We start from the raw sequence: 12,713 nt of genomic DNA on the forward strand, positions 1-12,713 counted from the left end.
GGAGTCTATCAGATCCACAAAGTGCTTAAAGGAACATATTTAAAATAACTAGATATTAACATTTTTAATTGAGAGATTTCATGTAAAAATGACCTTTTAAGAGACAGGGGCTGGTGGTGAACACATTTAATCCTAGCACCTGGAAGGCAGAGGCAGGTGAATCTCTGAGTTGGAGGCCAGCCTGGTCTACAGAGTTATTCCAGAACAGGGCTACACAGAGAAGCTCTGTCCCAAAAATGTGACCTTGGTGTAGACCCAAAACTCTAGATTACAGGAACTGCACACATGTTCTGTCATGTCACTGTCTCCTCCTCACCTGTTGTAGTCATTTGTATCATTAGCCTTTCCTTTAAGGCCCCCAACTTTTTGTTCTGGTTTTATTTTCTGGCTTTGGCTCCTTATAGTTTGTGAGTCATTGGTCAATATTCCTTAAAGTCTGTGAATTTCTTGTATACTTATTATGATAAAACTAGAACCTCATCATAGCCTAGGTAAGTTAGTTAAGAGATCACATGCAAAGTGTCGAACACATACATAGTATATCTTATTAATCATCGTTAACACTATTGTTATTACTGAGTAAATGTGTTGGCTTTTTCTCACTTTCTTCTATATAAATGAGGAAATAGAAGCAATAGCCAGAAAGAGAAGCCTTCTATTGCCTCAGTCTTTGGGATTACTAGATGTAGAATTAGGTTCTGTACTTTGCCCAAAGCCATGTATAAACTGGGGTACTATTTATTTCAAAACATATTCAAGGCTCCAGGTGAAAATACAAAGCATGAGGTGAACTAGCTATGGCTCATAGTCATCCTGTAGGTGGGTAGGTAAGGACCGCAGCTAATTAGCCATAGCGGTCATAACAGAAAGGTTTCTTGTCTGGGAGATAGCTGTTCATTTCTTCATGCTACCTCTGGGCTGTATTGGTCATACGGCCCCTTCAAGCCTTGTGAATATTTTATAAAACCAAGAAACTGCCTTTGCAAAGGTTTTTTTTTTATGATTAGAAGTAAAATTAAAAAAAAAAAAACATAAAATGGTTAACACACAGTAAGTGATCAATGAGAGGTAATTACAAATCAGAGTTAGAGTAAATTAAAAAGTGTCACCTGCTGAAAGCAGTTACAATCTGTACTGAAAAGTAACCATCTCTGTGAGCTTAAGAAAAGCAGGTGGTGAATGAACTGCTGCAAAATCTGATGCACGAAACTGCCAATTAGTGTCATTATTTACTAATTATTATGTTCAGCCATGAATCATTACTCCTAATGACATTTCTAATATGGCTTCGGTGGACTTTAGGATTTTGTGGTTGGTTGGTATTTATTTTACAATATGTGACATTTTTCTAATATGAATGCCAGAACTCTTCCATTTTGATTTTAGTTTCGGTATGAAGACTCTGCTTTAATTCTCCACACTTTAGCCTAGTCTTTGCTGAGTGTGTGTGTGTGTGTGTGTGTGTGTGTGTGTGTGTGTGTGTATGTGGAGGGGTGGTTCTCTCTTGTGTTTGTACATCATAACTGGAATCCTTTGCCATTCACCAATGTTTTGAAGCCACTCACAATGAATGCTTTTGGTAGCAAAGTTTCCACCATGTTGGTGTTGGCTGAGCCCTGCCTCCTCTCTCTTGAGTAATCCTGCTCTTCTAGCTGCTACATGGAATTTTCTTAATCCTTTGTTATCATGGGAGTTTTGGTGAGATTTTTATCTACACGCAGAGGTATGTTTAGTGTATGATCTTTTTTCTTCATTTGACAACCTGCAAACATTTATCAGTGCCTGCCATGCACCTATATCCTCTGGCATTAAATGGGCATGAGCACATTTATGTCATTTTGCACTGCATTTAATGGATTGAATCTCTTTGATTCCCTCCTCATCCCAACACACTTATGAGCCAGGAATCCACAATGTCCTTATGTCACATTGGAAACTAGGGTGTACTACCAATGGTTAAGTGATTATCCAGCTTAACGAACTCAGTTCATACCAAGTCAGTACTTAGACCAGTCCCACTGCTAAACCTTAAGCCTCCAACTTTGTAACTATGCACATTCTAAATCCTGAGACAGATGACTAAAACTGCAGCTTGTAGGTATACTTTGTATCTACTGGGCCTAAGTTTTCATTTTAAACTGTTCTCTGGGGAAGTTTAAGGCACTGTAAAGTTTGAAGGCCACTGAAAGGCATTTATATTAAAATCTGAAGAATGAAAATATAAAGCTGAGATTGACATTTTTTATAGTGGAGGCTGCTTCCCATGCTGTCTGTCACTGTGAGAGAAACTTGAGCTGTTTCATGCCATTGAAATGTCCTTTAAAAAAATCTCATTCTCTTTTGAGGACATAGTAACAAAAACAAAATGCTTGTAGAAGTTTGGTACTGAGTAATTTCTAGGTTTTGTTTTGTTTGTTTTTATTAAGAAATCAAGCTTGTATTCCAGACTTTTCAAATGAGAGCATTTAAAAACAGTAATGAGGTTAAAGGTAGGGGAGGAGGGATTTGGAACTTGGCTATTGGCTGTTTGGTAGGGGTTGTTGAAAAGGATCAACAGTCCTCAGCCGCCACAGTAGTATGGCAGTTGTTGGCTCATCTTGAGCAGATAGTGGCTGTCCAGCATCATCTGATGGCAGCGAGAAGGTGGGTTAACGCATGTAGAACCGACACTTATATCTCTGGATTGGAGGTGGCAGGCTCCTGTTGCAGGCGTAACGCCATAGCAATGAATGTAATATGATGGACAGACTTCCCCTAGACAATGAGTAGTGAAAGGTTTCCTCAGTCTTTGCCAAGGCTGTATTCCATGGACGGCATCTCTGCTCCTCAGAGGCCCTCTCTGAACCGCTGTCTCATCACTGCTGAGCCACCAGTGCCAGCATCATAGGTGAAGGCTCAAACGGTTTCTGCCTGTGACCATGACATGTGACTACGAACATCATTTACATACAGATTAAGAAGAAACTGCCCCACCTTATAGTGAGAGGGATGTTGGAAGGACTGGGATTCTTTTGAAAAGTAGAAAAACAAACCAGTAAAGAAAAACTAAACTGTGGACACAGAGTGGTTAAATACTCTGCTCTTAGAAGAACTGATTACATTGGCTTCCTTTCTTCCTTCTTTCCATTCTTCTCTTTTATTTTAAACAGAAAATTATCAAGAGGGAAATAAGCCTTCTTGAACTTCAGTTCTTTTCATTAGGTCTCTAAAAGAATAAAAATGATTTGTATTGACAACTTGTTAAAGCCAGCGACCTTATGACTTCTCTTCCCATATGTATAAAGTTTTATTAGGTATCTTGTTCTAAAGCCTGGAAAAGCAATATTATTTGTTTTAAAATGAGTGAACTTTCTATTGCTCTTTTTCAGAACAAGGGCTTCTCGACTGTATGGACCTACAGAACTTAAGCTTAATTTCCCAGGTTTTCTTTCAGGCTGCCAACTGCTGAAGCCTGTCTGTAGGCCCCTCCTCATCACCACCTCTCTTCCCCCTCCTCCAACTGGTGCCTTTTTTCTTTCATCCCCTTTCTTTGCTGTTGTTAATTTCCCAAACTTTCTTCTTTTTCGGGAGTGATAGTATTATTTTGCTTGTCTATCATTTCTTCTTGGTGCCTTGTTAGCATAATTCCTCTTTTCCATTTAGTAGGGCACTCATGGAGTTTAGAACAGGCCATTAATTAATCAAGTGACATACCTAGATTCCAGATGCAAGGGTGTGTTCAGAAGCCATCAGTGATGGCTGTAGGATGGGCAGACCCTCTCTGAATGACTAAGGGCCTGGGGAAGGGACTTTCTCTGCTTGGAATCATTGGTTATTAGGGGTCATGTGCTTATTGGGATTAAGGCCAGCTTCTTTAGCTGGAAATTTGAAAATGAGCCTACAGATGTGGCCATGCTCAGAGTCATGCAGACAGAGCCAAAGCTGGGTCAAAATTCTTCAGAGTCATGCCTGAAATAAGAGCCTCTCAGCTGAGGAACCAATAAAACATATTTTAACTGGAGCTTGTATGGCTTAAATTTCTATTATTTGGGACTAAAAGAACACTCATCCTTCTTTTGCTTTCAAGAATGTAGCCATCCTGTGAGAAACAACTCAGCTTTCAGAGGAAGGTAGATTATAGTGTATGCGTGGGCATAGTACCCACAGCCATCACTCAGGGAACATTAAACAAAGAAGATTTGTGTCCCAGCTGAGGATGGTGAGAGCAGTGGTAATGGAAAAAGAACTTCCCTGTAGAGTGAGCTGTTCAGGGGCAGTCAGGAGGTAAGTATTAAGGACGTGACATTGACTCAGATGAGGCAGCATGTGGAAAGCTCTGAGATGTTCAAGGACAGGTGAGTACTCCAACATGCTTGAAACTGGGATGTGTGGGTGTGTCCTGGCTTGGGTGGTAAGTTGGTAGGATCAGAGAGTATTCTGCTTTAGAAGCCCTTCTCTGAAGCAAAGCTATTGTGACATGAGCAGAAGGAGCGGTCGATGGATGCTTGCTTTTCCTGATAGGATTAGTGTGGTTGGGTCTCTGTTTTGGGAATACCATGTCAATTCTTTTCCTATGCTTAAAGGTGTTTCCTGGAGGATGGTATTTTTGGATGCCTTGATTAGATCCATTGGCATCTGTTTTTGGCATCACTTGCCATTCAGTCAGGAAGAATGGAATCTGAGTGATGTGTTTCTGGAACAAATTTGGGACTTGATGATATGAGGTTAGTAAAGACACATCTGTAAAGCCAAGGCACCAGCTGTGTGACACCAGAAACATCTGCCTTCTTCCAGAGACCTGACACCAAGCAAGGACACCAAGCTGTGTTGGTGGCAATGGACAGCAGTAGCCACAGATGCCTCATTTCCAGCACTGACTGGATTCCAGGCGTGCTTAGATCCAAAGATGGCCTGATAGAGGAAACAAAAAAATGCTGAGCCTCGTTTTTCCTGTAAATTCAACCTATAGTATCAGTCATGATCTAGAATTCTCATAGGTCTCCTCCTCTCACTCTTCTTCAATAAATGTCTCATACAAGAAAACCCACATGAGCTTCTGCTTGTAGTGAATTTGACCTAATACACTTGACCTTATCTGTGAACCAGAGCTGCTTTAAGGATTTCATGTTGAATTTATACACAAACAATAAGATTAAGTAAATAAACAAAATTTTGATAGATGTTAATAAAAGAAGAACACACTTAGCTGTTTATTGTATGCCAAGGGTGAACAGCTATAGGGGTGAAGCAGGGCAAGTGATTTGAGTATCTCTTTCCTCATTGGTGATAGGCTGCTGCTACCCTCCCACAAAGGATCAGGCTAGACTAGGGACGACCCCACAAACCCTCTGTAACCTTTCCTTTTTCTCTTCTCTTCATCCCTGCTCATCATCACCAGGCCTGATGCTGACACTCAAGAGACTCCACTCTACTGGTTTTGGACTCCTAGTTGATAAATTATGACTATATTGAAAAGCCGTCTAATAAAGCTTCACTGCTAACAATGGCCTTGTTTTCACAATGACAGCCTCTCTCTCCCCGTAGAGATCACTGAACTGCTCACAGTAATCGGTAAATCTTGTTAAACTGTGAACTGCTGTAAAGTCCATGCTGTGAATTTCCAGCTCAACGTCACCTTGAACAAGTTTGCATCTCCTGTATGTCATAAACGCACCCCTCTACCCCACACATGTCCTTTTCCATGTATGGGAATATGGCTGGTGAGGTGAGCCCACATTGCCAAGTGTGAGCAGATAACAGTGACCTGTGGAATAAAACGCCCTGAACCCAGTTATGGAAACAACTCTGTCAGTTCCCTTGATCTTTGTGAGGAAAAGAGTTTATTTTATTTTATTGCTTAAAAAAAAAAATTCTGGCTCTTTCAGTTCAAGTTCAAGGCTTTTATAGCTAACTGGGTTCCTTTTGAGGTTTGTCATAGTTTAACACATCAAGAAAGCTGAATTTAGAATTTCTGCATGATTCCATCAGCGAGCAGGCAGATTCCTTGGGGAATCTGATGGGTGTTGATACTGGAGGGGAGTGTGTGTGTGTGTGTGTGTGTGTGTGTGTGTGTGTGTGTACACTGCGTGTGAACAGATGGATGTGGAGGCTGCAAGTCCATTTCAAATATTTTCTTCAATATCTCTCTACTTCACTCATTGAGATAGGGTGCCCCACAGAATGTAGGCTTTGCTGATTTGGCTAGAATGGCTGGCCAGCCATCCCAGTTCAGTTCACTGTGACTCTTTTCCCTGCACTTTTACGTCAGGAATGCTAGGGATCTGTTTCATGCTTGTGTGGCAAGAAGCACTTGATTTGCAGAGCCATCTCTTCAACCCTGAGTTATTTTTTATTTTTCAAGTTTGGGTCAGATGTAAAAGGGTTTTTTTTTTTGTATGTTTTTGTTTTATTTTGTTTCTTTGGTTGGTTGGTTTTTCTAAGACAGGGTTTCTTTGTGTAGCCTGGTCTGTCTTGGACTCACTTTGCAGGCCAGGCTTCCCTTGAAATCACAGAGAGCCACCTGCCTCTGCCTCCCCCAAGTGCTGGGAATATAGGCGTGCACCATCATGACCAGCTGGAAAAGTATTTTATTTGTTGTTTTTTGTTTTTGTTTGTTTGTTTGTTTGGTTGGTTGGTTGGTCAAATAGATAATGGTAAGGTAAATGAACCGAGCAATGTGTCACACTGACATTTTATAATGGCTTACTGAGAATATTCCCATTTATTTGATTTTTTTCAATCCCATAAATTCTGTATGTAATCACAGTTAGTTTGGGTGTTTACATAGGCAGGAAACACTTTTATTTCAACCTGAACTTCTTTTTCACTTGCTTGTTTGTTTGCTTGAGACAGGGTTTCCTATGTAGTTCTGGCTCTCCTGGAACTTACTCTGTAAATCAGGATGGCCTGAAACTCCAAGATCCTCCTGCCTCTGCCTTTAGTGATGGGATTAAAGGCATGTGCCACCATGCTTGACACAAACTGAACTTTTTTCTCTCTTCTGCTGACTCATATAAGTAGATGGATAAGCTAAGAAGGGGATAGCTCTACCTGAATTAAAAATAATACAAAATTGATGGTTAGAAATGAATGAGGAATTGAAACGTCAACAGAATTTGAATTATATTTTATATTTATAAATCATATTATAATATTATAAATTATATTTAATATTATTTACTCCAAAAACTTAAGAAGATTTAAAGGAAAGATTATATTTATATTTATATAAATATGTTTATATAAATATAAATAGTATTTATATTAATTGTAACTTTATACACTTTTCCAAGCCTTAAAAGAAGTTCAGAAACACTGTAGTAGAATAACTGAAAGGAAGAGAATGAGTTTGCTCAATGCTTAACTTGAGAGAGAATTAAATGGGTTAGTGATGGGAAGGGAAACTATAGCACAGGTAGTCTGAGGTTAGAAGGATGAGTTGCTTTTACACTCTTGCCCAGGGAAGGAGAAAAGCAACTGTCTGCGCTTCATCACATTTATAAAACTTTTTAATGTACCAGTGAGCACAGAGTTGAAGCAGCTGTGACGGAAGGAGACAAATCATGGAGCTTCTCGGGTGGTGTTAGGAAGTGAAGATGTTTCCTTCACAGAAGGGCTCGCAGTGAAGCCGCATCTTAGAAGTCATAGTGGGCTCTTGGAGGAAAGCACCAAGGGCCACCTGGGTATAAAGCTGTTAGGTTTCCCAAAGGCATCCCTACATAGTGAGAGAGTCGGCCCTGCAGAGGGTGCTCCTATTTGCTCTCACTGGGCATCCTCTTGGCTCTTCATTAATTCTTTCATCCTCTCTGGATGTTTGTTGAATCGGGGGAAAAGTTCAATGCTGGGTGTTGAGCCAGTAGGAGATGCTTTTTCTCTACTCAACCTCATTGCAATGTAATTGACAAAATTGAATAGGTTGAAGGTATACAGCATCATGGTTTTAGTGAGTGTGTGCATGTGTGCATGTACGTGTGTGTGTGTGTGTGTGTGTGTATGTGTGTGTGTATGTGTAGGTCAGAAGACAACTTGGTTATTCTCCTTCTAACATAGATCATGGAGATTGAACTCCATTTTGCCTGTTTTGTTGCTAGTACCTTTGCCTGCTGAGACCTGATGGCCCAACATCCCAACATGTGTTGTCAAAAACTTTTAAATTATAACAAACACATGATAATTAAACAATTTATTTATAGCTATCATGTATAAACTGAATAAAGCCTATGATGAAGATTCTTGGGCTGACTAATTGAATCATTGTTATGGTAAAGAGCTGGACTGTTGAAAATCCAAAGTCAAAGCTACTTTGGACTATTTATAGTCCTCTTAATGGGCATTTATTATATATGTAAATATATATTAATTATATATATATATATATATATATATATATATATATATATATATAAAAGATTGAGGAAGACACTTGATGTCAACTTCTGACTATACGTGAATGTGTACATACACACACACACACACACACGTGTGTGTGCTCCTACACATAAGAACACTGTTTTCAGGAATTGTAGACTTGGTTCAGCCCAGTAAAGTGCTTGCTGCCCAAGTGTAAGGACCTGAGTTCAGATGACCGTCACACATATTATAAGAAGCTGGACATAGTAGCACACACATGTCATCCCAGCACTAGGTAGGCAGCAACTGGAAAACCCTGGAGCTTGCTGGCCAGCTAGCTAATCTTTCCAAATCATTGAGCTCAAGTGAAAGAAGTCGACACATGAGTCAAACCCCTGGCTTGTGTGTGTGTGTGTGTGTGTGTGTGTGTGTGTGTGTGTGTGTGCATGCGTGTGTGCCTGCATATGCTTACACACAAGGCTGTAAACAGTTCCTCTCACATACATACACATCGAGTGAGGTTTAGGCACGTTCAGAGCTAGCGTGTAGCTGAGTTAGGAGGTGTCTTGTTGCCTATGCTATATCAGAAACATGGCATTGTGTTTTATTGGCCCATTTTATAGATTCTGGTGGGCATCCTGGCCTCAGGAAAGAACAGTTTCACATTCTGCAACTTGTAGCAGATTGTCCTTATTTGCTCACAAAAAGTGGGAATTGTGTTAGAAAGCAAGTGTGAGGACAGGGCCTGATCCTCCGCCCATCTCAGACCATATGGGGACCTTCGATAGGTTCTTTCACCTCCATTGGCAAAACAAACTTATGGTCTGAAGTTATTTTCAAAGAAAAGGGGATTTGAATTCATTCCTTTTCCCCCATGAAGAAGTTCTTCCTGTCACCCACAGGATGTGGGGATTTGCCTTGTAAAGAGGGAAGAGGGAACATCACCTGTGTTGTCTTGCTTTTCCTCCTGCCCAAGGAGCTGTAAGTCACCGTGGGCACCACCGGGGACGTGAGTGCTCTCCACTCGACTCTGCCTGAAGCTCATTGTCACGTGAGCAGCCTGCTATTTTAAGCTTATCTTTGTCTTTCCTCTTTTTACATGAGATTTACTGCAGGATATGAGAGAACAGTAATTGCAAATGGAAGTGACTGGAAAGAGGGAGCAGAGTTAGGGCTGGAAAGGCAAGAGCAGAGCTGTTTTGTTTTAGGACTCAAGTGAAAGTGATGCTTTGGAAGTGTGGTAACACAAGCTACACTAAAATATTATTTGGTGAGAACATGGAGTGTATGCAAAATAAAAAAAAAGGATAAGAAACTCTGGGGTTCACATTTGTTCATGATAATTAAGTTTTGAGTGTGGGAAACAAAAGACAGATTTAAGAAGAACGTTTGAAACAGTTTTTTGTTTTTAATGACATATCATTTTCCGTAACCCAGAGGAATTGTAAACAATTTGTCTCTTTGAAAAATTATTTCCAAAAATGATAATTTAAATTGTTAATGTCTTCCATGTAGCAGATGTTGATTTACTGAGTACTAGCAGCCATGCACACAAGTGGGACCTAGACTTCTTTCTAGACCATATTTCCTATTCTTATTTATGTCTTAGACACTATTCTTCATAAAGTAGACAGACTCCCAGTATAAAGACCCATCTACTTCTCTGTCTTCCTAAGCTCCTCCACAAAGGTCATGTTTACAAGTACCACATAGAAACGCAAACATCAAAAATATGGAGTCAGTAATAACTGTTTTGGTAATTAGGCATTAGCATTAATGCGAATCACCCAAGATAAAAATATACCATCCTTCCAACTGACTGAGAGACATTTAGTATAAAATCATTTATGTAACCACAAACATAAGGATGATTATGGAAAAATCTGTGATTCAATAGCAAAATATTTTTTGAGAAATATAAGAAAGATTCAATCGAACAAAAATAATTTTGAGTCAGGTGTAGTGGTACAGGCTTGTAATTCCACCTACCCAGGAGGCTATGACAGAAGGGTTGCAAGTTCTAGGCTTGTTAGGCTCACTAGCAAGACCCTGTCTCAAAATTTTGACAAATTTTGGAAGTATAGCTCCATGCTAGAGTGATGACCATGCATGCTGATCTTGGGTTCGGATTCTTCACAGAAAAGAACCACAACCAAACCAAACAGCCAAACAAGAGTAATGCACCAGGGTGGAAAACAGATAAGGGCCTTTTGGTTAGACCAGCAAAGGAGAATAATATTCAGTAACAAAGATCCTTTGACACTTGCCAGCCTTTTATTCAGTGGTTCTCATCCTGTAGGTCATGACTTTTGGGCAGTTGAACAACCCTTTCACAGGGGTTACCTAAAACCATCAGAAAATACAGATATTTTACGTTATGATTCATAACAGTAGCAAAATTACAGTTCTTATGTAGCAACAAAATAATTTCATGGTTGGGGGTCACTGAAACAAGAATTGTATTAAAAAGTCACAGCGCTAGGAAGGTTGAGAACCACTGCTTTAATTGTTGGCCACAAATGAAGCATTTGCAACTGTCTGTCCGATTTGAAGATTCATTAGTATTGTGTGTGTATTTAGCCTAAGAGAGAAGTCAAGGGATTGAATGATTACATTAATACAGTGCCTCCTAAAGCCTAGATTCAAGTAGAAAAGTGAGAATTAAAAACAAAGAAACCAAATGATGTTTTGACCTACCCCAACTGGTTATGACTATATACATTCAGCAGACAGTAGGAAATCCTTATTCTGAATCACGTACCAAGTCAGGGCTAGCTTCAATTACTTTACTTGAAAACATTAATCATTTAAGTTGAAAATATCACTTAATTATGACAGATGACTGAATTTATGTGAACAGTTCATTGGGGGTTCGTAAAGGAGATTTAATTTCTTTAAAAAAAAATCCTAACTCCTGTGTCCTGTGTTATTTATTCCCCAATCATTTGTTTCAATCATGCGTAGGCTGTGGTTGCATCCACACATGAGAAGCTGAACAGAAGACTTAAAACCACTGAGCTCATATGAGAATGTCATTCATAAATATTTATTGAGTACTCGCGTGTGCAGGGGGCCAGCTTTCTAGGGTAACGAAGAAGAAAGGCCAGGTTAGTGACCAACACAACTGCCCATCATGTCAGTCAAGTCACAGCCAGAGAAATGTGTACAGTTTTTTATTGTTGTGGTTTTGTTTATTTTAAATGTATGATCTGGGTTAAGAACTATGTTAAAAATGTGGGTGTTGTAGGGGCAAAAGTCAAGTGGTGACATTAAAACTAGAGAGGAGATTTGTGTGATCAGGGTAGGGACTCCCAGCTCTTCTTGAGGTCAGAGACTTTTTTTTTTCTTTAATACACACACTCCTTTAATCCTGGGATGAAAGATTTAATGATAATCCATAGAATTACTTTTTGAGGAGTGGCAGAGTTACCAGGGGATTTTATGTGTTTTGTGATGCTCAAAGGAGCAGAGTGGAATAAAGCTACAAGTTAATCAGCCACAGATTCTGTCTCAGCATAAGACGGCATTTCTAATATTGGCTCATAAATGTGGCAGAGTCTGTAATAGCATTGAATTATTAAAAGTGGAAATGACTTTCAACCAAATGTGGCATGGTTATTTTAGAGATAATGTCTTCTCTAGGTGGAGAGTTTAACCAAGAATTTGTATATATTCTGTAATAAAATTAAACTTCCTTAAGGAATTTTACATTGGTTAGTTACTTTTCTGTTGCTCTGATAAAGTTCTCTGACAACAGTAGCTTCCTGGAGAAAGGCTTTAGTTTTGGTTCACAAGAGGCCCTGTGCTCCATTCTCTTTCTCCTTTTCATATAGCCCAGGATCCCAGCCCAGGCAACGATTCCACCACAGTGGTTGGGTCTTTCCGCTTTCTTAACCTAATCAAGAGAACCATTCTTGTGCTGGACCAGAAGCTAATCTCCCAGGTGATTCAGCTTCTTCATGTCGAGAATTGACATGAACAGTAATGACCTTTATTGTTTAGAAGAAGCAGTATGTCTACTATCATTTCCGTTTTTCAGTCTATCTTTAAGAGCAAAGCATGTCTCACAGTCAAGCATCATCCACTGGGTACAAAGTTTGGGTTCCAGGTTGTTTTTATTGTTAATGGCGAAACAGGTTGTTGGTTGACAAACACAGAAACCCAGCTTCTGTAACTAGCTTTTGTTTGGGATGTGTAATTTTTTGGTAAGAAATATCTCTTACCAATAAGATACTTTAGGGAATCCACTCTCCATAATTCTGTTTTACCTTGTGCCTTGTTCTGTCTACTATCACTCATAATTTATTATGTATGTATGTATGTATGTATGTATGTATGTATCTATCTATCTATCTATCTATCTATCTATCTATCTATCTATCTAT

Source organism: Psammomys obesus, unplaced genomic scaffold, assembly GCF_907164565.1.
Source record: "Psammomys obesus unplaced genomic scaffold, mPsaObe1.curated_primary_1811, whole genome shotgun sequence".
Lineage (NCBI taxonomy): Eukaryota > Metazoa > Chordata > Mammalia > Rodentia > Muridae > Psammomys > Psammomys obesus.